The 22,899-nt window shown below is 41.6% G+C and overlaps 14 non-coding genes across 14 annotated transcripts; all 14 read left to right on the top strand.

Moving 5' to 3' along the window:
* Positions 1–365: 365 nt before the first annotated feature.
* On the top strand, positions 366–437 carry TRNAE-UUC (transfer RNA glutamic acid (anticodon UUC)). The gene has a single exon. It is a non-coding gene; the product is annotated as a tRNA-Glu (tRNA).
* A 1,632-nt stretch (positions 438–2,069) lies between these two features.
* On the top strand, positions 2,070–2,141 carry TRNAE-UUC (transfer RNA glutamic acid (anticodon UUC)). The gene has a single exon. It is a non-coding gene; the product is annotated as a tRNA-Glu (tRNA).
* A 1,632-nt stretch (positions 2,142–3,773) lies between these two features.
* On the top strand, positions 3,774–3,845 carry TRNAE-UUC (transfer RNA glutamic acid (anticodon UUC)). Its single transcript has one exon. It is a non-coding gene; the product is annotated as a tRNA-Glu (tRNA).
* Positions 3,846–5,477: 1,632 nt separating this feature from the next.
* TRNAE-UUC (transfer RNA glutamic acid (anticodon UUC)) lies at positions 5,478–5,549 on the top strand. Its single transcript has one exon. It is a non-coding gene; the product is annotated as a tRNA-Glu (tRNA).
* A 1,632-nt stretch (positions 5,550–7,181) lies between these two features.
* On the top strand, positions 7,182–7,253 carry TRNAE-UUC (transfer RNA glutamic acid (anticodon UUC)). The gene has a single exon. It is a non-coding gene; the product is annotated as a tRNA-Glu (tRNA).
* Positions 7,254–8,885: 1,632 nt separating this feature from the next.
* Positions 8,886–8,957, top strand: TRNAE-UUC (transfer RNA glutamic acid (anticodon UUC)). Its single transcript has one exon. It is a non-coding gene; the product is annotated as a tRNA-Glu (tRNA).
* A 1,632-nt stretch (positions 8,958–10,589) lies between these two features.
* On the top strand, positions 10,590–10,661 carry TRNAE-UUC (transfer RNA glutamic acid (anticodon UUC)). The gene has a single exon. It is a non-coding gene; the product is annotated as a tRNA-Glu (tRNA).
* Positions 10,662–12,293: 1,632 nt separating this feature from the next.
* Positions 12,294–12,365, top strand: TRNAE-UUC (transfer RNA glutamic acid (anticodon UUC)). Its single transcript has one exon. It is a non-coding gene; the product is annotated as a tRNA-Glu (tRNA).
* Positions 12,366–13,998: 1,633 nt separating this feature from the next.
* TRNAE-UUC (transfer RNA glutamic acid (anticodon UUC)) lies at positions 13,999–14,070 on the top strand. The gene has a single exon. It is a non-coding gene; the product is annotated as a tRNA-Glu (tRNA).
* A 1,632-nt stretch (positions 14,071–15,702) lies between these two features.
* TRNAE-UUC (transfer RNA glutamic acid (anticodon UUC)) lies at positions 15,703–15,774 on the top strand. The gene has a single exon. It is a non-coding gene; the product is annotated as a tRNA-Glu (tRNA).
* Positions 15,775–17,405: 1,631 nt separating this feature from the next.
* On the top strand, positions 17,406–17,477 carry TRNAE-UUC (transfer RNA glutamic acid (anticodon UUC)). Its single transcript has one exon. It is a non-coding gene; the product is annotated as a tRNA-Glu (tRNA).
* A 1,620-nt stretch (positions 17,478–19,097) lies between these two features.
* Positions 19,098–19,169, top strand: TRNAE-UUC (transfer RNA glutamic acid (anticodon UUC)). Its single transcript has one exon. It is a non-coding gene; the product is annotated as a tRNA-Glu (tRNA).
* A 1,633-nt stretch (positions 19,170–20,802) lies between these two features.
* TRNAE-UUC (transfer RNA glutamic acid (anticodon UUC)) lies at positions 20,803–20,874 on the top strand. The gene has a single exon. It is a non-coding gene; the product is annotated as a tRNA-Glu (tRNA).
* Positions 20,875–22,506: 1,632 nt separating this feature from the next.
* On the top strand, positions 22,507–22,578 carry TRNAE-UUC (transfer RNA glutamic acid (anticodon UUC)). The gene has a single exon. It is a non-coding gene; the product is annotated as a tRNA-Glu (tRNA).
* The last annotated feature ends 321 nt before the right edge of the window (positions 22,579–22,899 follow it).

A 22,899-nucleotide genomic window follows, 5' to 3' on the forward strand; every position in this document is an offset into this window, starting at 1 on the left:
AGCTTATTTGATGTCATATCTCAAACCATTCATATCTCTCACTTTTAATTCCTGGGTGTTAAGGGACTCAACAAGCCTTTATCCCTGTTTGTCATTGGAGCTCCCCTTCCATCAATTGGTGATATTTTGCTACTGAATGGAAAAGAGCTGTGACTCTCTAGCCAAGATGGTTGCAAAATCAGTTAAGGAAACACGGTACCAGTGCCCCATGTGAGAATCGAACTCATGACCTTCAGATTACGAGACTGACGCGCTACCTGCTGCGCTAACGAGGCAAAATGCACGTAATAATCTGCGGAAGTTGCTTGTGCAAAGCAGTACACCTCTTTTTTTTCATATTGTAAGTGAGCTGGCAGTACATCTTCTCCCATATGGTCTAGCGGTTAGGATTCCTGGTTTTCACCCAGGCGGCCCGGGTTCGACTCCCGGTATGGGAACGCATCCTTTTCTGCACCGCTGCCAACATTCAAAAACTGACGCGTGTTTTTTAGTCAAACGTATTTCAAGTAGGATTTGTTTTTTTCAGGCAAAAATGCTGAACGCCCGCGTTTTGGCACTTCATTCTGACCATTCACACAAGATTCAATTTGGATTCGTAGCTCAACTCATTCTCAACCACCCCTTTTTACACTAAAGTGTCAAGGGACTCAACAACTCATGGGTCCGGTAAGTTATTTGGATTCCCATTTCCTTTCTAATGGAAAAAGTTGTAGAATTGAATGGAAAAGTTCTAAGTTGGTGACAAAATCTCTCGAGAAAAGGAGGGAACAGTGCCCCGTGTGAGGCTCAAACTCACGAGCTTCAGATTATGAGACTGACGTGCTACCTACTGCGCTAACGAGGCAAGCTGTACCTGCAGATCTGCAGAAGTTTATTGTGCATAGCAGAAAACTTTTTTTTTTTCATAATGTCACTGAGACATTAGTGCATCTTTTCCCATATGGTCTAGCGGTTAGGATTCCTGGCTCTCACCCAGGTGGCCCGGGTTTGACTCCCGGTATGGGAATGCATCTTTATCTTAGCTACTGCCACCATTCAAAGACTGACACGTGTTTTTCAATCAAAAATGTTTCTGGTAGATTTTCACTTTGCAACAAAAATACTTAACATTGGCGATGCATTATGACTTTTGCAAAAGATTTCCTTTTGTTTCATAGCTTAAGCCTTTTTCAACTACACAGTTTTACACAAAAGTGTCAAGGGACTCAACAAGCCATGTGTCCTGTCTGTCATTAGGGCTCCCATGTTCTTTCTAATCGGAAACAGTTTAGAACTGAATTGGAAAGTTCAGAGTTAGTGACAAAATCTCTTGAGAAAAGGAGGATGCCACGTGTGAGCAAAAAACTCATGATCTTCAAATTATTCAACTGACGTGCCAAAAACCTTGACCATGTAGCGTGTTTCAGCTCTTGTAATGTTGATGTTTTGTATTCAAAGCAAAACACTCTTTTTTTTTTTTTTTTTTTTTTTTTTTACACCTGTCTTGCTGTTTACTGTACTGCTTACACCATGTGGAGAAAGACTTAGTTAGTATTCCTGGTTGACTGGTTCGATTCCTGCTATGGGAGAGACTTTTTTTTGGGGACTAGTGTCCACATTCCAAAGCCAACACGTGCCTTGCAGACAGAATCAGTTTAGGTTGGAACTGCTCTTTGCAGCCAAAAATGCAGACCACCAGGTTTTTTGGATATTTATTTGCACAAAAGCTTATTTGATGTCATATCTCAAACCATTCATATCTCTCACTTTTAATTCCTGGGTGTTAAGGGACTCAACAAGCCTTTATCCCTGTTTGTCATTGGAGCTCCCCTTCCATCAATTGGTGATATTTTGCTACTGAATGGAAAAGAGCTGTGACTCTCTAGCCAAGATGGTTGCAAAATCAGTTAAGGAAACACGGTACCAGTGCCCCATGTGAGAATCGAACTCATGACCTTCAGATTACGAGACTGACGCGCTACCTGCTGCGCTAACGAGGCAAAATGCACGTAATAATCTGCGGAAGTTGCTTGTGCAAAGCAGTACACCTCTTTTTTTTCATATTGTAAGTGAGCTGGCAGTACATCTTCTCCCATATGGTCTAGCGGTTAGGATTCCTGGTTTTCACCCAGGCGGCCCGGGTTCGACTCCCGGTATGGGAACGCATCCTTTTCTGCACCGCTGCCAACATTCAAAAACTGACGCGTGTTTTTTAGTCAAACGTATTTCAAGTAGGATTTGTTTTTTTCAGGCAAAAATGCTGAACGCCCGCGTTTTGGCACTTCATTCTGACCATTCACACAAGATTCAATTTGGATTCGTAGCTCAACTCATTCTCAACCACCCCTTTTTACACTAAAGTGTCAAGGGACTCAACAACTCATGGGTCCGGTAAGTTATTTGGATTCCCATTTCCTTTCTAATGGAAAAAGTTGTAGAATTGAATGGAAAAGTTCTAAGTTGGTGACAAAATCTCTCGAGAAAAGGAGGGAACAGTGCCCCGTGTGAGGCTCAAACTCACGAGCTTCAGATTATGAGACTGACGTGCTACCTACTGCGCTAACGAGGCAAGCTGTATCTGCAGATCTGCAGAAGTTTATTGTGCATAGCAGAAAACTTTTTTTTTTCATAATGTCACTGAGACATTAGTGCATCTTTTCCCATATGGTCTAGCGGTTAGGATTCCTGGCTCTCACCCAGGTGGCCCGGGTTTGACTCCCGGTATGGGAATGCATCTTTATCTTAGCTACTGCCACCATTCAAAGACTGACACGTGTTTTTCAATCAAAAATGTTTCTGGTAGATTTTCACTTTGCAACAAAAATACTTAACATTGGCGATGCATTATGACTTTTGCAAAAGATTTCCTTTTGTTTCATAGCTTAAGCCTTTTTCAACTACACAGTTTTACACAAAAGTGTCAAGGGACTCAACAAGCCATGTGTCCTGTCTGTCATTAGGGCTCCCATGTTCTTTCTAATCGGAAACAGTTTAGAACTGAATTGGAAAGTTCAGAGTTAGTGACAAAATCTCTTGAGAAAAGGAGGATGCCACGTGTGAGCAAAAAACTCATGATCTTCAAATTATTCAACTGACGTGCCAAAAACCTTGACCATGTAGCGTGTTTCAGCTCTTGTAATGTTGATGTTTTGTATTCAAAGCAAAACACTCTTTTTTTTTTTTTTTTTTTTTTTTTTTTACACCTGTCTTGCTGTTTACTGTACTGCTTACACCATGTGGAGAAAGACTTAGTTAGTATTCCTGGTTGACTGGTTCGATTCCTGCTATGGGAGAGACTTTTTTTTGGGGACTAGTGTCCACATTCCAAAGCCAACACGTGCCTTGCAGACAGAATCAGTTTAGGTTGGAACTGCTCTTTGCAGCCAAAAATGCAGACCACCAGGTTTTTTGGATATTTATTTGCACAAAAGCTTATTTGATGTCATATCTCAAACCATTCATATCTCTCACTTTTAATTCCTGGGTGTTAAGGGACTCAACAAGCCTTTATCCCTGTTTGTCATTGGAGCTCCCCTTCCATCAATTGGTGATATTTTGCTACTGAATGGAAAAGAGCTGTGACTCTCTAGCCAAGATGGTTGCAAAATCAGTTAAGGAAACACGGTACCAGTGCCCCATGTGAGAATCGAACTCATGACCTTCAGATTACGAGACTGACGCGCTACCTGCTGCGCTAACGAGGCAAAATGCACGTAATAATCTGCGGAAGTTGCTTGTGCAAAGCAGTACACCTCTTTTTTTTCATATTGTAAGTGAGCTGGCAGTACATCTTCTCCCATATGGTCTAGCGGTTAGGATTCCTGGTTTTCACCCAGGCGGCCCGGGTTCGACTCCCGGTATGGGAACGCATCCTTTTCTGCACCGCTGCCAACATTCAAAAACTGACGCGTGTTTTTTAGTCAAACGTATTTCAAGTAGGATTTGTTTTTTTCAGGCAAAAATGCTGAACGCCCGCGTTTTGGCACTTCATTCTGACCATTCACACAAGATTCAATTTGGATTCGTAGCTCAACTCATTCTCAACCACCCCTTTTTACACTAAAGTGTCAAGGGACTCAACAACTCATGGGTCCGGTAAGTTATTTGGATTCCCATTTCCTTTCTAATGGAAAAAGTTGTAGAATTGAATGGAAAAGTTCTAAGTTGGTGACAAAATCTCTCGAGAAAAGGAGGGAACAGTGCCCCGTGTGAGGCTCAAACTCACGAGCTTCAGATTATGAGACTGACGTGCTACCTACTGCGCTAACGAGGCAAGCTGTACCTGCAGATCTGCAGAAGTTTATTGTGCATAGCAGAAAACTTTTTTTTTTTCATAATGTCACTGAGACATTAGTGCATCTTTTCCCATATGGTCTAGCGGTTAGGATTCCTGGCTCTCACCCAGGTGGCCCGGGTTTGACTCCCGGTATGGGAATGCATCTTTATCTTAGCTACTGCCACCATTCAAAGACTGACACGTGTTTTTCAATCAAAAATGTTTCTGGTAGATTTTCACTTTGCAACAAAAATACTTAACATTGGCGATGCATTATGACTTTTGCAAAAGATTTCCTTTTGTTTCATAGCTTAAGCCTTTTTCAACTACACAGTTTTACACAAAAGTGTCAAGGGACTCAACAAGCCATGTGTCCTGTCTGTCATTAGGGCTCCCATGTTCTTTCTAATCGGAAACAGTTTAGAACTGAATTGGAAAGTTCAGAGTTAGTGACAAAATCTCTTGAGAAAAGGAGGATGCCACGTGTGAGCAAAAAACTCATGATCTTCAAATTATTCAACTGACGTGCCAAAAACCTTGACCATGTAGCGTGTTTCAGCTCTTGTAATGTTGATGTTTTGTATTCAAAGCAAAACACTCTTTTTTTTTTTTTTTTTTTTTTTTTTTACACCTGTCTTGCTGTTTACTGTACTGCTTACACCATGTGGAGAAAGACTTAGTTAGTATTCCTGGTTGACTGGTTCGATTCCTGCTATGGGAGAGACTTTTTTTTGGGGACTAGTGTCCACATTCCAAAGCCAACACGTGCCTTGCAGACAGAATCAGTTTAGGTTGGAACTGCTCTTTGCAGCCAAAAATGCAGACCACCAGGTTTTTTGGATATTTATTTGCACAAAAGCTTATTTGATGTCATATCTCAAACCATTCATATCTCTCACTTTTAATTCCTGGGTGTTAAGGGACTCAACAAGCCTTTATCCCTGTTTGTCATTGGAGCTCCCCTTCCATCAATTGGTGATATTTTGCTACTGAATGGAAAAGAGCTGTGACTCTCTAGCCAAGATGGTTGCAAAATCAGTTAAGGAAACACGGTACCAGTGCCCCATGTGAGAATCGAACTCATGACCTTCAGATTACGAGACTGACGCGCTACCTGCTGCGCTAACGAGGCAAAATGCACGTAATAATCTGCGGAAGTTGCTTGTGCAAAGCAGTACACCTCTTTTTTTTCATATTGTAAGTGAGCTGGCAGTACATCTTCTCCCATATGGTCTAGCGGTTAGGATTCCTGGTTTTCACCCAGGCGGCCCGGGTTCGACTCCCGGTATGGGAACGCATCCTTTTCTGCACCGCTGCCAACATTCAAAAACTGACGCGTGTTTTTTAGTCAAACGTATTTCAAGTAGGATTTGTTTTTTTCAGGCAAAAATGCTGAACGCCCGCGTTTTGGCACTTCATTCTGACCATTCACACAAGATTCAATTTGGATTCGTAGCTCAACTCATTCTCAACCACCCCTTTTTACACTAAAGTGTCAAGGGACTCAACAACTCATGGGTCCGGTAAGTTATTTGGATTCCCATTTCCTTTCTAATGGAAAAAGTTGTAGAATTGAATGGAAAAGTTCTAAGTTGGTGACAAAATCTCTCGAGAAAAGGAGGGAACAGTGCCCCGTGTGAGGCTCAAACTCACGAGCTTCAGATTATGAGACTGACGTGCTACCTACTGCGCTAACGAGGCAAGCTGTATCTGCAGATCTGCAGAAGTTTATTGTGCATAGCAGAAAACTTTTTTTTTTCATAATGTCACTGAGACATTAGTGCATCTTTTCCCATATGGTCTAGCGGTTAGGATTCCTGGCTCTCACCCAGGTGGCCCGGGTTTGACTCCCGGTATGGGAATGCATCTTTATCTTAGCTACTGCCACCATTCAAAGACTGACACGTGTTTTTCAATCAAAAATGTTTCTGGTAGATTTTCACTTTGCAACAAAAATACTTAACATTGGCGATGCATTATGACTTTTGCAAAAGATTTCCTTTTGTTTCATAGCTTAAGCCTTTTTCAACTACACAGTTTTACACAAAAGTGTCAAGGGACTCAACAAGCCATGTGTCCTGTCTGTCATTAGGGCTCCCATGTTCTTTCTAATCGGAAACAGTTTAGAACTGAATTGGAAAGTTCAGAGTTAGTGACAAAATCTCTTGAGAAAAGGAGGATGCCACGTGTGAGCAAAAAACTCATGATCTTCAAATTATTCAACTGACGTGCCAAAAACCTTGACCATGTAGCGTGTTTCAGCTCTTGTAATGTTGATGTTTTGTATTCAAAGCAAAACACTCTTTTTTTTTTTTTTTTTTTTTTTTTTTTACACCTGTCTTGCTGTTTACTGTACTGCTTACACCATGTGGAGAAAGACTTAGTTAGTATTCCTGGTTGACTGGTTCGATTCCTGCTATGGGAGAGACTTTTTTTTGGGGACTAGTGTCCACATTCCAAAGCCAACACGTGCCTTGCAGACAGAATCAGTTTAGGTTGGAACTGCTCTTTGCAGCCAAAAATGCAGACCACCAGGTTTTTTGGATATTTATTTGCACAAAAGCTTATTTGATGTCATATCTCAAACCATTCATATCTCTCACTTTTAATTCCTGGGTGTTAAGGGACTCAACAAGCCTTTATCCCTGTTTGTCATTGGAGCTCCCCTTCCATCAATTGGTGATATTTTGCTACTGAATGGAAAAGAGCTGTGACTCTCTAGCCAAGATGGTTGCAAAATCAGTTAAGGAAACACGGTACCAGTGCCCCATGTGAGAATCGAACTCATGACCTTCAGATTACGAGACTGACGCGCTACCTGCTGCGCTAACGAGGCAAAATGCACGTAATAATCTGCGGAAGTTGCTTGTGCAAAGCAGTACACCTCTTTTTTTTCATATTGTAAGTGAGCTGGCAGTACATCTTCTCCCATATGGTCTAGCGGTTAGGATTCCTGGTTTTCACCCAGGCGGCCCGGGTTCGACTCCCGGTATGGGAACGCATCCTTTTCTGCACCGCTGCCAACATTCAAAAACTGACGCGTGTTTTTTAGTCAAACGTATTTCAAGTAGGATTTGTTTTTTTCAGGCAAAAATGCTGAACGCCCGCGTTTTGGCACTTCATTCTGACCATTCACACAAGATTCAATTTGGATTCGTAGCTCAACTCATTCTCAACCACCCCTTTTTACACTAAAGTGTCAAGGGACTCAACAACTCATGGGTCCGGTAAGTTATTTGGATTCCCATTTCCTTTCTAATGGAAAAAGTTGTAGAATTGAATGGAAAAGTTCTAAGTTGGTGACAAAATCTCTCGAGAAAAGGAGGGAACAGTGCCCCGTGTGAGGCTCAAACTCACGAGCTTCAGATTATGAGACTGACGTGCTACCTACTGCGCTAACGAGGCAAGCTGTACCTGCAGATCTGCAGAAGTTTATTGTGCATAGCAGAAAACTTTTTTTTTTTCATAATGTCACTGAGACATTAGTGCATCTTTTCCCATATGGTCTAGCGGTTAGGATTCCTGGCTCTCACCCAGGTGGCCCGGGTTTGACTCCCGGTATGGGAATGCATCTTTATCTTAGCTACTGCCACCATTCAAAGACTGACACGTGTTTTTCAATCAAAAATGTTTCTGGTAGATTTTCACTTTGCAACAAAAATACTTAACATTGGCGATGCATTATGACTTTTGCAAAAGATTTCCTTTTGTTTCATAGCTTAAGCCTTTTTCAACTACACAGTTTTACACAAAAGTGTCAAGGGACTCAACAAGCCATGTGTCCTGTCTGTCATTAGGGCTCCCATGTTCTTTCTAATCGGAAACAGTTTAGAACTGAATTGGAAAGTTCAGAGTTAGTGACAAAATCTCTTGAGAAAAGGAGGATGCCACGTGTGAGCAAAAAACTCATGATCTTCAAATTATTCAACTGACGTGCCAAAAACCTTGACCATGTAGCGTGTTTCAGCTCTTGTAATGTTGATGTTTTGTATTCAAAGCAAAACACTCTTTTTTTTTTTTTTTTTTTTTTTTTTTACACCTGTCTTGCTGTTTACTGTACTGCTTACACCATGTGGAGAAAGACTTAGTTAGTATTCCTGGTTGACTGGTTCGATTCCTGCTATGGGAGAGACTTTTTTTTGGGGACTAGTGTCCACATTCCAAAGCCAACACGTGCCTTGCAGACAGAATCAGTTTAGGTTGGAACTGCTCTTTGCAGCCAAAAATGCAGACCACCAGGTTTTTTGGATATTTATTTGCACAAAAGCTTATTTGATGTCATATCTCAAACCATTCATATCTCTCACTTTTAATTCCTGGGTGTTAAGGGACTCAACAAGCCTTTATCCCTGTTTGTCATTGGAGCTCCCCTTCCATCAATTGGTGATATTTTGCTACTGAATGGAAAAGAGCTGTGACTCTCTAGCCAAGATGGTTGCAAAATCAGTTAAGGAAACACGGTACCAGTGCCCCATGTGAGAATCGAACTCATGACCTTCAGATTACGAGACTGACGCGCTACCTGCTGCGCTAACGAGGCAAAATGCACGTAATAATCTGCGGAAGTTGCTTGTGCAAAGCAGTACACCTCTTTTTTTTCATATTGTAAGTGAGCTGGCAGTACATCTTCTCCCATATGGTCTAGCGGTTAGGATTCCTGGTTTTCACCCAGGCGGCCCGGGTTCGACTCCCGGTATGGGAACGCATCCTTTTCTGCACCGCTGCCAACATTCAAAAACTGACGCGTGTTTTTTAGTCAAACGTATTTCAAGTAGGATTTGTTTTTTTCAGGCAAAAATGCTGAACGCCCGCGTTTTGGCACTTCATTCTGACCATTCACACAAGATTCAATTTGGATTCGTAGCTCAACTCATTCTCAACCACCCCTTTTTACACTAAAGTGTCAAGGGACTCAACAACTCATGGGTCCGGTAAGTTATTTGGATTCCCATTTCCTTTCTAATGGAAAAAGTTGTAGAATTGAATGGAAAAGTTCTAAGTTGGTGACAAAATCTCTCGAGAAAAGGAGGGAACAGTGCCCCGTGTGAGGCTCAAACTCACGAGCTTCAGATTATGAGACTGACGTGCTACCTACTGCGCTAACGAGGCAAGCTGTACCTGCAGATCTGCAGAAGTTTATTGTGCATAGCAGAAAACTTTTTTTTTTTCATAATGTCACTGAGACATTAGTGCATCTTTTCCCATATGGTCTAGCGGTTAGGATTCCTGGCTCTCACCCAGGTGGCCCGGGTTTGACTCCCGGTATGGGAATGCATCTTTATCTTAGCTACTGCCACCATTCAAAGACTGACACGTGTTTTTCAATCAAAAATGTTTCTGGTAGATTTTCACTTTGCAACAAAAATACTTAACATTGGCGATGCATTATGACTTTTGCAAAAGATTTCCTTTTGTTTCATAGCTTAAGCCTTTTTCAACTACACAGTTTTACACAAAAGTGTCAAGGGACTCAACAAGCCATGTGTCCTGTCTGTCATTAGGGCTCCCATGTTCTTTCTAATCGGAAACAGTTTAGAACTGAATTGGAAAGTTCAGAGTTAGTGACAAAATCTCTTGAGAAAAGGAGGATGCCACGTGTGAGCAAAAAACTCATGATCTTCAAATTATTCAACTGACGTGCCAAAAACCTTGACCATGTAGCGTGTTTCAGCTCTTGTAATGTTGATGTTTTGTATTCAAAGCAAAACACTCTTTTTTTTTTTTTTTTTTTTTTTTTTTACACCTGTCTTGCTGTTTACTGTACTGCTTACACCATGTGGAGAAAGACTTAGTTAGTATTCCTGGTTGACTGGTTCGATTCCTGCTATGGGAGAGACTTTTTTTTGGGGACTAGTGTCCACATTCCAAAGCCAACACGTGCCTTGCAGACAGAATCAGTTTAGGTTGGAACTGCTCTTTGCAGCCAAAAATGCAGACCACCAGGTTTTTTGGATATTTATTTGCACAAAAGCTTATTTGATGTCATATCTCAAACCATTCATATCTCTCACTTTTAATTCCTGGGTGTTAAGGGACTCAACAAGCCTTTATCCCTGTTTGTCATTGGAGCTCCCCTTCCATCAATTGGTGATATTTTGCTACTGAATGGAAAAGAGCTGTGACTCTCTAGCCAAGATGGTTGCAAAATCAGTTAAGGAAACACGGTACCAGTGCCCCATGTGAGAATCGAACTCATGACCTTCAGATTACGAGACTGACGCGCTACCTGCTGCGCTAACGAGGCAAAATGCACGTAATAATCTGCGGAAGTTGCTTGTGCAAAGCAGTACACCTCTTTTTTTTCATATTGTAAGTGAGCTGGCAGTACATCTTCTCCCATATGGTCTAGCGGTTAGGATTCCTGGTTTTCACCCAGGCGGCCCGGGTTCGACTCCCGGTATGGGAACGCATCCTTTTCTGCACCGCTGCCAACATTCAAAAACTGACGCGTGTTTTTTAGTCAAACGTATTTCAAGTAGGATTTGTTTTTTTCAGGCAAAAATGCTGAACGCCCGCGTTTTGGCACTTCATTCTGACCATTCACACAAGATTCAATTTGGATTCGTAGCTCAACTCATTCTCAACCACCCCTTTTTACACTAAAGTGTCAAGGGACTCAACAACTCATGGGTCCGGTAAGTTATTTGGATTCCCATTTCCTTTCTAATGGAAAAAGTTGTAGAATTGAATGGAAAAGTTCTAAGTTGGTGACAAAATCTCTCGAGAAAAGGAGGGAACAGTGCCCCGTGTGAGGCTCAAACTCACGAGCTTCAGATTATGAGACTGACGTGCTACCTACTGCGCTAACGAGGCAAGCTGTATCTGCAGATCTGCAGAAGTTTATTGTGCATAGCAGAAAACTTTTTTTTTTCATAATGTCACTGAGACATTAGTGCATCTTTTCCCATATGGTCTAGCGGTTAGGATTCCTGGCTCTCACCCAGGTGGCCCGGGTTTGACTCCCGGTATGGGAATGCATCTTTATCTTAGCTACTGCCACCATTCAAAGACTGACACGTGTTTTTCAATCAAAAATGTTTCTGGTAGATTTTCACTTTGCAACAAAAATACTTAACATTGGCGATGCATTATGACTTTTGCAAAAGATTTCCTTTTGTTTCATAGCTTAAGCCTTTTTCAACTACACAGTTTTACACAAAAGTGTCAAGGGACTCAACAAGCCATGTGTCCTGTCTGTCATTAGGGCTCCCATGTTCTTTCTAATCGGAAACAGTTTAGAACTGAATTGGAAAGTTCAGAGTTAGTGACAAAATCTCTTGAGAAAAGGAGGATGCCACGTGTGAGCAAAAAACTCATGATCTTCAAATTATTCAACTGACGTGCCAAAAACCTTGACCATGTAGCGTGTTTCAGCTCTTGTAATGTTGATGTTTTGTATTCAAAGCAAAACACTCTTTTTTTTTTTTTTTTTTTTTTTTTTTTACACCTGTCTTGCTGTTTACTGTACTGCTTACACCATGTGGAGAAAGACTTAGTTAGTATTCCTGGTTGACTGGTTCGATTCCTGCTATGGGAGAGACTTTTTTTTGGGGACTAGTGTCCACATTCCAAAGCCAACACGTGCCTTGCAGACAGAATCAGTTTAGGTTGGAACTGCTCTTTGCAGCCAAAAATGCAGACCACCAGGTTTTTTGGATATTTATTTGCACAAAAGCTTATTTGATGTCATATCTCAAACCATTCATATCTCTCACTTTTAATTCCTGGGTGTTAAGGGACTCAACAAGCCTTTATCCCTGTTTGTCATTGGAGCTCCCCTTCCATCAATTGGTGATATTTTGCTACTGAATGGAAAAGAGCTGTGACTCTCTAGCCAAGATGGTTGCAAAATCAGTTAAGGAAACACGGTACCAGTGCCCCATGTGAGAATCGAACTCATGACCTTCAGATTACGAGACTGACGCGCTACCTGCTGCGCTAACGAGGCAAAATGCACGTAATAATCTGCGGAAGTTGCTTGTGCAAAGCAGTACACCTCTTTTTTTTCATATTGTAAGTGAGCTGGCAGTACATCTTCTCCCATATGGTCTAGCGGTTAGGATTCCTGGTTTTCACCCAGGCGGCCCGGGTTCGACTCCCGGTATGGGAACGCATCCTTTTCTGCACCGCTGCCAACATTCAAAAACTGACGCGTGTTTTTTAGTCAAACGTATTTCAAGTAGGATTTGTTTTTTTCAGGCAAAAATGCTGAACGCCCGCGTTTTGGCACTTCATTCTGACCATTCACACAAGATTCAATTTGGATTCGTAGCTCAACTCATTCTCAACCACCCCTTTTTACACTAAAGTGTCAAGGGACTCAACAACTCATGGGTCCGGTAAGTTATTTGGATTCCCATTTCCTTTCTAATGGAAAAAGTTGTAGAATTGAATGGAAAAGTTCTAAGTTGGTGACAAAATCTCTCGAGAAAAGGAGGGAACAGTGCCCCGTGTGAGGCTCAAACTCACGAGCTTCAGATTATGAGACTGACGTGCTACCTACTGCGCTAACGAGGCAAGCTGTACCTGCAGATCTGCAGAAGTTTATTGTGCATAGCAGAAAACTTTTTTTTTTTCATAATGTCACTGAGACATTAGTGCATCTTTTCCCATATGGTCTAGCGGTTAGGATTCCTGGCTCTCACCCAGGTGGCCCGGGTTTGACTCCCGGTATGGGAATGCATCTTTATCTTAGCTACTGCCACCATTCAAAGACTGACACGTGTTTTTCAATCAAAAATGTTTCTGGTAGATTTTCACTTTGCAACAAAAATACTTAACATTGGCGATGCATTATGACTTTTGCAAAAGATTTCCTTTTGTTTCATAGCTTAAGCCTTTTTCAACTACACAGTTTTACACAAAAGTGTCAAGGGACTCAACAAGCCATGTGTCCTGTCTGTCATTAGGGCTCCCATGTTCTTTCTAATCGGAAACAGTTTAGAACTGAATTGGAAAGTTCAGAGTTAGTGACAAAATCTCTTGAGAAAAGGAGGATGCCACGTGTGAGCAAAAAACTCATGATCTTCAAATTATTCAACTGACGTGCCAAAAACCTTGACCATGTAGCGTGTTTCAGCTCTTGTAATGTTGATGTTTTGTATTCAAAGCAAAACACTCTTTTTTTTTTTTTTTTTTTTTTTTTTTTACACCTGTCTTGCTGTTTACTGTACTGCTTACACCATGTGGAGAAAGACTTAGTTAGTATTCCTGGTTGACTGGTTCGATTCCTGCTATGGGAGAGACTTTTTTTTGGGGACTAGTGTCCACATTCCAAAGCCAACACGTGCCTTGCAGACAGAATCAGTTTAGGTTGGAACTGCTCTTTGCAGCCAAAAATGCAGACCACCAGGTTTTTTGGATATTTATTTGCACAAAAGCTTATTTGATGTCATATCTCAAACCATTCATATCTCTCACTTTTAATTCCTGGGTGTTAAGGGACTCAACAAGCCTTTATCCCTGTTTGTCATTGGAGCTCCCCTTCCATCAATTGGTGATATTTTGCTACTGAATGGAAAAGAGCTGTGACTCTCTAGCCAAGATGGTTGCAAAATCAGTTAAGGAAACACGGTACCAGTGCCCCATGTGAGAATCGAACTCATGACCTTCAGATTACGAGACTGACGCGCTACCTGCTGCGCTAACGAGGCAAAATGCACGTAATAATCTGCGGAAGTTGCTTGTGCAAAGCAGTACACCTCTTTTTTTTCATATTGTAAGTGAGCTGGCAGTACATCTTCTCCCATATGGTCTAGCGGTTAGGATTCCTGGTTTTCACCCAGGCGGCCCGGGTTCGACTCCCGGTATGGGAACGCATCCTTTTCTGCACCGCTGCCAACATTCAAAAACTGACGCGTGTTTTTTAGTCAAACGTATTTCAAGTAGGATTTGTTTTTTTCAGGCAAAAATGCTGAACGCCCGCGTTTTGGCACTTCATTCTGACCATTCACACAAGATTCAATTTGGATTCGTAGCTCAACTCATTCTCAACCACCCCTTTTTACACTAAAGTGTCAAGGGACTCAACAACTCATGGGTCCGGTAAGTTATTTGGATTCCCATTTCCTTTCTAATGGAAAAAGTTGTAGAATTGAATGGAAAAGTTCTAAGTTGGTGACAAAATCTCTCGAGAAAAGGAGGGAACAGTGCCCCGTGTGAGGCTCAAACTCACGAGCTTCAGATTATGAGACTGACGTGCTACCTACTGCGCTAACGAGGCAAGCTGTATCTGCAGATCTGCAGAAGTTTATTGTGCATAGCAGAAAACTTTTTTTTTTCATAATGTCACTGAGACATTAGTGCATCTTTTCCCATATGGTCTAGCGGTTAGGATTCCTGGCTCTCACCCAGGTGGCCCGGGTTTGACTCCCGGTATGGGAATGCATCTTTATCTTAGCTACTGCCACCATTCAAAGACTGACACGTGTTTTTCAATCAAAAATGTTTCTGGTAGATTTTCACTTTGCAACAAAAATACTTAACATTGGCGATGCATTATGACTTTTGCAAAAGATTTCCTTTTGTTTCATAGCTTAAGCCTTTTTCAACTACACAGTTTTACACAAAAGTGTCAAGGGACTCAACAAGCCATGTGTCCTGTCTGTCATTAGGGCTCCCATGTTCTTTCTAATCGGAAACAGTTTAGAACTGAATTGGAAAGTTCAGAGTTAGTGACAAAATCTCTTGAGAAAAGGAGGATGCCACGTGTGAGCAAAAAACTCATGATCTTCAAATTATTCAACTGACGTGCCAAAAACCTTGACCATGTAGCGTGTTTCAGCTCTTGTAATGTTGATGTTTTGTATTCAAAGCAAAACACTCTTTTTTTTTTTTTTTTTTTTTTTTTTTTACACCTGTCTTGCTGTTTACTGTACTGCTTACACCATGTGGAGAAAGACTTAGTTAGTATTCCTGGTTGACTGGTTCGATTCCTGCTATGGGAGAGACTTTTTTTTGGGGACTAGTGTCCACATTCCAAAGCCAACACGTGCCTTGCAGACAGAATCAGTTTAGGTTGGAACTGCTCTTTGCAGCCAAAAATGCAGACCACCAGGTTTTTTGGATATTTATTTGCACAAAAGCTTATTTGATGTCATATCTCAAACCATTCATATCTCTCACTTTTAATTCCTGGGTGTTAAGGGACTCAACAAGCCTTTATCCCTGTTTGTCATTGGAGCTCCCCTTCCATCAATTGGTGATATTTTGCTACTGAATGGAAAAGAGCTGTGACTCTCTAGCCAAGATGGTTGCAAAATCAGTTAAGGAAACACGGTACCAGTGCCCCATGTGAGAATCGAACTCATGACCTTCAGATTACGAGACTGACGCGCTACCTGCTGCGCTAACGAGGCAAAATGCACGTAATAATCTGCGGAAGTTGCTTGTGCAAAGCAGTACACCTCTTTTTTTTCATATTGTAAGTGAGCTGGCAGTACATCTTCTCCCATATGGTCTAGCGGTTAGGATTCCTGGTTTTCACCCAGGCGGCCCGGGTTCGACTCCCGGTATGGGAACGCATCCTTTTCTGCACCGCTGCCAACATTCAAAAACTGACGCGTGTTTTTTAGTCAAACGTATTTCAAGTAGGATTTGTTTTTTTCAGGCAAAAATGCTGAACGCCCGCGTTTTGGCACTTCATTCTGACCATTCACACAAGATTCAATTTGGATTCGTAGCTCAACTCATTCTCAACCACCCCTTTTTACACTAAAGTGTCAAGGGACTCAACAACTCATGGGTCCGGTAAGTTATTTGGATTCCCATTTCCTTTCTAATGGAAAAAGTTGTAGAATTGAATGGAAAAGTTCTAAGTTGGTGACAAAATCTCTCGAGAAAAGGAGGGAACAGTGCCCCGTGTGAGGCTCAAACTCACGAGCTTCAGATTATGAGACTGACGTGCTACCTACTGCGCTAACGAGGCAAGCTGTATCTGCAGATCTGCAGAAGTTTATTGTGCATAGCAGAAAACTTTTTTTTTTCATAATGTCACTGAGACATTAGTGCATCTTTTCCCATATGGTCTAGCGGTTAGGATTCCTGGCTCTCACCCAGGTGGCCCGGGTTTGACTCCCGGTATGGGAATGCATCTTTATCTTAGCTACTGCCACCATTCAAAGACTGACACGTGTTTTTCAATCAAAAATGTTTCTGGTAGATTTTCACTTTGCAACAAAAATACTTAACATTGGCGATGCATTATGACTTTTGCAAAAGATTTCCTTTTGTTTCATAGCTTAAGCCTTTTTCAACTACACAGTTTTACACAAAAGTGTCAAGGGACTCAACAAGCCATGTGTCCTGTCTGTCATTAGGGCTCCCATGTTCTTTCTAATCGGAAACAGTTTAGAACTGAATTGGAAAGTTCAGAGTTAGTGACAAAATCTCTTGAGAAAAGGAGGATGCCACGTGTGAGCAAAAAACTCATGATCTTCAAATTATTCAACTGACGTGCCAAAAACCTTGACCATGTAGCGTGTTTCAGCTCTTGTAATGTTGATGTTTTGTATTCAAAGCAAAACACTCTTTTTTTTTTTTTTTTTTTTTTTTTTTACACCTGTCTTGCTGTTTACTGTACTGCTTACACCATGTGGAGAAAGACTTAGTTAGTATTCCTGGTTGACTGGTTCGATTCCTGCTATGGGAGAGACTTTTTTTTGGGGACTAGTGTCCACATTCCAAAGCCAACACGTGCCTTGCAGACAGAATCAGTTTAGGTTGGAACTGCTCTTTGCAGCCAAAAATGCAGACCACCAGGTTTTTTGGATATTTATTTGCACAAAAGCTTATTTGATGTCATATCTCAAACCATTCATATCTCTCACTTTTAATTCCTGGGTGTTAAGGGACTCAACAAGCCTTTATCCCTGTTTGTCATTGGAGCTCCCCTTCCATCAATTGGTGATATTTTGCTACTGAATGGAAAAGAGCTGTGACTCTCTAGCCAAGATGGTTGCAAAATCAGTTAAGGAAACACGGTACCAGTGCCCCATGTGAGAATCGAACTCATGACCTTCAGATTACGAGACTGACGCGCTACCTGCTGCGCTAACGAGGCAAAATGCACGTAATAATCTGCGGAAGTTGCTTGTGCAAAGCAGTACACCTCTTTTTTTTCATATTGTAAGTGAGCTGGCAGTACATCTTCTCCCATATGGTCTAGCGGTTAGGATTCCTGGTTTTCACCCAGGCGGCCCGGGTTCGACTCCCGGTATGGGAACGCATCCTTTTCTGCACCGCTGCCAACATTCAAAAACTGACGCGTGTTTTTTAGTCAAACGTATTTCAAGTAGGATTTGTTTTTTTCAGGCAAAAATGCTGAACGCCCGCGTTTTGGCACTTCATTCTGACCATTCACACAAGATTCAATTTGGATTCGTAGCTCAACTCATTCTCAACCACCCCTTTTTACACTAAAGTGTCAAGGGACTCAACAACTCATGGGTCCGGTAAGTTATTTGGATTCCCATTTCCTTTCTAATGGAAAAAGTTGTAGAATTGAATGGAAAAGTTCTAAGTTGGTGACAAAATCTCTCGAGAAAAGGAGGGAACAGTGCCCCGTGTGAGGCTCAAACTCACGAGCTTCAGATTATGAGACTGACGTGCTACCTACTGCGCTAACGAGGCAAGCTGTATCTGCAGATCTGCAGAAGTTTATTGTGCATAGCAGAAAACTTTTTTTTTTCATAATGTCACTGAGACATTAGTGCATCTTTTCCCATATGGTCTAGCGGTTAGGATTCCTGGCTCTCACCCAGGTGGCCCGGGTTTGACTCCCGGTATGGGAATGCATCTTTATCTTAGCTACTGCCACCATTCAAAGACTGACACGTGTTTTTCAATCAAAAATGTTTCTGGTAGATTTTCACTTTGCAACAAAAATACTTAACATTGGCGATGCATTATGACTTTTGCAAAAGATTTCCTTTTGTTTCATAGCTTAAGCCTTTTTCAACTACACAGTTTTACACAAAAGTGTCAAGGGACTCAACAAGCCATGTGTCCTGTCTGTCATTAGGGCTCCCATGTTCTTTCTAATCGGAAACAGTTTAGAACTGAATTGGAAAGTTCAGAGTTAGTGACAAAATCTCTTGAGAAAAGGAGGATGCCACGTGTGAGAAAAAAACTCATGATCTTCAAATTATTCAACTGACGTGCCAAAAACCTTGACCATGTAGCGTGTTTCAGCTCTTGTAATGTTGATGTTTTGTATTCAAAGCAAAACACTCTTTTTTTTTTTTTTTTACACCTGTCTTGCTGTTTACTGTACTGCTTACACCATGTGGAGAAAGACTTAGTTAGTATTCCTGGTTGACTGGTTCGATTCCTGCTATGGGAGAGACTTTTTTTTGGGGACTAGTGTCCACATTCCAAAGCCAACACGTGCCTTGCAGACAGAATCAGTTTAGGTTGGAACTGCTCTTTGCAGCCAAAAATGCAGACCACCAGGTTTTTTGGATATTTATTTGCACAAAAGCTTATTTGATGTCATATCTCAAACCATTCATATCTCTCACTTTTAATTCCTGGGTGTTAAGGGACTCAACAAGCCTTTATCCCTGTTTGTCATTGGAGCTCCCCTTCCATCAATTGGTGATATTTTGCTACTGAATGGAAAAGAGCTGTGACTCTCTAGCCAAGATGGTTGCAAAATCAGTTAAGGAAACACGGTACCAGTGCCCCATGTGAGAATCGAACTCATGACCTTCAGATTACGAGACTGACGCGCTACCTGCTGCGCTAACGAGGCAAAATGCACGTAATAATCTGCGGAAGTTGCTTGTGCAAAGCAGTACACCTCTTTTTTTTCATATTGTAAGTGAGCTGGCAGTACATCTTCTCCCATATGGTCTAGCGGTTAGGATTCCTGGTTTTCACCCAGGCGGCCCGGGTTCGACTCCCGGTATGGGAACGCATCCTTTTCTGCACCGCTGCCAACATTCAAAAACTGACGCGTGTTTTTTAGTCAAACGTATTTCAAGTAGGATTTGTTTTTTTCAGGCAAAAATGCTGAACGCCCGCGTTTTGGCACTTCATTCTGACCATTCACACAAGATTCAATTTGGATTCGTAGCTCAACTCATTCTCAACCACCCCTTTTTACACTAAAGTGTCAAGGGACTCAACAACTCATGGGTCCGGTAAGTTATTTGGATTCCCATTTCCTTTCTAATGGAAAAAGTTGTAGAATTGAATGGAAAAGTTCTAAGTTGGTGACAAAATCTCTCGAGAAAAGGAGGGAACAGTGCCCCGTGTGAGGCTCAAACTCACGAGCTTCAGATTATGAGACTGACGTGCTACCTACTGCGCTAACGAGGCAAGCTGTACCTGCAGATCTGCAGAAGTTTATTGTGCATAGCAGAAAACTTTTTTTTTTTCATAATGTCACTGAGACATTAGTGCATCTTTTCCCATATGGTCTAGCGGTTAGGATTCCTGGCTCTCACCCAGGTGGCCCGGGTTTGACTCCCGGTATGGGAATGCATCTTTATCTTAGCTACTGCCACCATTCAAAGACTGACACGTGTTTTTCAATCAAAAATGTTTCTGGTAGATTTTCACTTTGCAACAAAAATACTTAACATTGGCGATGCATTATGACTTTTGCAAAAGATTTCCTTTTGTTTCATAGCTTAAGCCTTTTTCAACTACACAGTTTTACACAAAAGTGTCAAGGGACTCAACAAGCCATGTGTCCTGTCTGTCATTAGGGCTCCCATGTTCTTTCTAATCGGAAACAGTTTAGAACTGAATTGGAAAGTTCAGAGTTAGTGACAAAATCTCTTGAGAAAAGGAGGATGCCACGTGTGAGCAAAAAACTCATGATCTTCAAATTATTCAACTGACGTGCCAAAAACCTTGACCATGTAGCGTGTTTCAGCTCTTGTAATGTTGATGTTTTGTATTCAAAGCAAAACACTCTTTTTTTTTTTTTTTTTTTTTTTTTTTTACACCTGTCTTGCTGTTTACTGTACTGCTTACACCATGTGGAGAAAGACTTAGTTAGTATTCCTGGTTGACTGGTTCGATTCCTGCTATGGGAGAGACTTTTTTTTGGGGACTAGTGTCCACATTCCAAAGCCAACACGTGCCTTGCAGACAGAATCAGTTTAGGTTGGAACTGCTCTTTGCAGCCAAAAATGCAGACCACCAGGTTTTTTGGATATTTATTTGCACAAAAGCTTATTTGATGTCATATCTCAAACCATTCATATCTCTCACTTTTAATTCCTGGGTGTTAAGGGACTCAACAAGCCTTTATCCCTGTTTGTCATTGGAGCTCCCCTTCCATCAATTGGTGATATTTTGCTACTGAATGGAAAAGAGCTGTGACTCTCTAGCCAAGATGGTTGCAAAATCAGTTAAGGAAACACGGTACCAGTGCCCCATGTGAGAATCGAACTCATGACCTTCAGATTACGAGACTGACGCGCTACCTGCTGCGCTAACGAGGCAAAATGCACGTAATAATCTGCGGAAGTTGCTTGTGCAAAGCAGTACACCTCTTTTTTTTCATATTGTAAGTGAGCTGGCAGTACATCTTCTCCCATATGGTCTAGCGGTTAGGATTCCTGGTTTTCACCCAGGCGGCCCGGGTTCGACTCCCGGTATGGGAACGCATCCTTTTCTGCACCGCTGCCAACATTCAAAAACTGACGCGTGTTTTTTAGTCAAACGTATTTCAAGTAGGATTTGTTTTTTTCAGGCAAAAATGCTGAACGCCCGCGTTTTGGCACTTCATTCTGACCATTCACACAAGATTCAATTTGGATTCGTAGCTCAACTCATTCTCAACCACCCCTTTTTACACTAAAGTGTCAAGGGACTCAACAACTCATGGGTCCGGTAAGTTATTTGGATTCCCATTTCCTTTCTAATGGAAAAAGTTGTAGAATTGAATGGAAAAGTTCTAAGTTGGTGACAAAATCTCTCGAGAAAAGGAGGGAACAGTGCCCCGTGTGAGGCTCAAACTCACGAGCTTCAGATTATGAGACTGACGTGCTACCTACTGCGCTAACGAGGCAAGCTGTATCTGCAGATCTGCAGAAGTTTATTGTGCATAGCAGAAAACTTTTTTTTTTCATAATGTCACTGAGACATTAGTGCATCTTTTCCCATATGGTCTAGCGGTTAGGATTCCTGGCTCTCACCCAGGTGGCCCGGGTTTGACTCCCGGTATGGGAATGCATCTTTATCTTAGCTACTGCCACCATTCAAAGACTGACACGTGTTTTTCAATCAAAAATGTTTCTGGTAGATTTTCACTTTGCAACAAAAATACTTAACATTGGCGATGCATTATGACTTTTGCAAAAGATTTCCTTTTGTTTCATAGCTTAAGCCTTTTTCAACTACACAGTTTTACACAAAAGTGTCAAGGGACTCAACAAGCCATGTGTCCTGTCTGTCATTAGGGCTCCCATGTTCTTTCTAATCGGAAACAGTTTAGAACTGAATTGGAAAGTTCAGAGTTAGTGACAAAATCTCTTGAGAAAAGGAGGATGCCACGTGTGAGCAAAAAACTCATGATCTTCAAATTATTCAACTGACGTGCCAAAAACCTTGACCATGTAGCGTGTTTCAGCTCTTGTAATGTTGATGTTTTGTATTCAAAGCAAAACACTCTTTTTTTTTTTTTTTTTTTTTTTTTTTTACACCTGTCTTGCTGTTTACTGTACTGCTTACACCATGTGGAGAAAGACTTAGTTAGTATTCCTGGTTGACTGGTTCGATTCCTGCTATGGGAGAGACTTTTTTTTGGGGACTAGTGTCCACATTCCAAAGCCAACACGTGCCTTGCAGACAGAATCAGTTTAGGTTGGAACTGCTCTTTGCAGCCAAAAATGCAGACCACCAGGTTTTTTGGATATTTATTTGCACAAAAGCTTATTTGATGTCATATCTCAAACCATTCATATCTCTCACTTTTAATTCCTGGGTGTTAAGGGACTCAACAAGCCTTTATCCCTGTTTGTCATTGGAGCTCCCCTTCCATCAATTGGTGATATTTTGCTACTGAATGGAAAAGAGCTGTGACTCTCTAGCCAAGATGGTTGCAAAATCAGTTAAGGAAACACGGTACCAGTGCCCCATGTGAGAATCGAACTCATGACCTTCAGATTACGAGACTGACGCGCTACCTGCTGCGCTAACGAGGCAAAATGCACGTAATAATCTGCGGAAGTTGCTTGTGCAAAGCAGTACACCTCTTTTTTTTCATATTGTAAGTGAGCTGGCAGTACATCTTCTCCCATATGGTCTAGCGGTTAGGATTCCTGGTTTTCACCCAGGCGGCCCGGGTTCGACTCCCGGTATGGGAACGCATCCTTTTCTGCACCGCTGCCAACATTCAAAAACTGACGCGTGTTTTTTAGTCAAACGTATTTCAAGTAGGATTTGTTTTTTTCAGGCAAAAATGCTGAACGCCCGCGTTTTGGCACTTCATTCTGACCATTCACACAAGATTCAATTTGGATTCGTAGCTCAACTCATTCTCAACCACCCCTTTTTACACTAAAGTGTCAAGGGACTCAACAACTCATGGGTCCGGTAAGTTATTTGGATTCCCATTTCCTTTCTAATGGAAAAAGTTGTAGAATTGAATGGAAAAGTTCTAAGTTGGTGACAAAATCTCTCGAGAA

Source organism: Phyllobates terribilis, unplaced genomic scaffold, assembly GCF_046119375.1.
Source record: "Phyllobates terribilis strain yellow unplaced genomic scaffold, ASM4611937v1 Scaffold_1248__1_contigs__length_344610, whole genome shotgun sequence".
NCBI classification, from domain to species: domain Eukaryota; kingdom Metazoa; phylum Chordata; class Amphibia; order Anura; family Dendrobatidae; genus Phyllobates; species Phyllobates terribilis.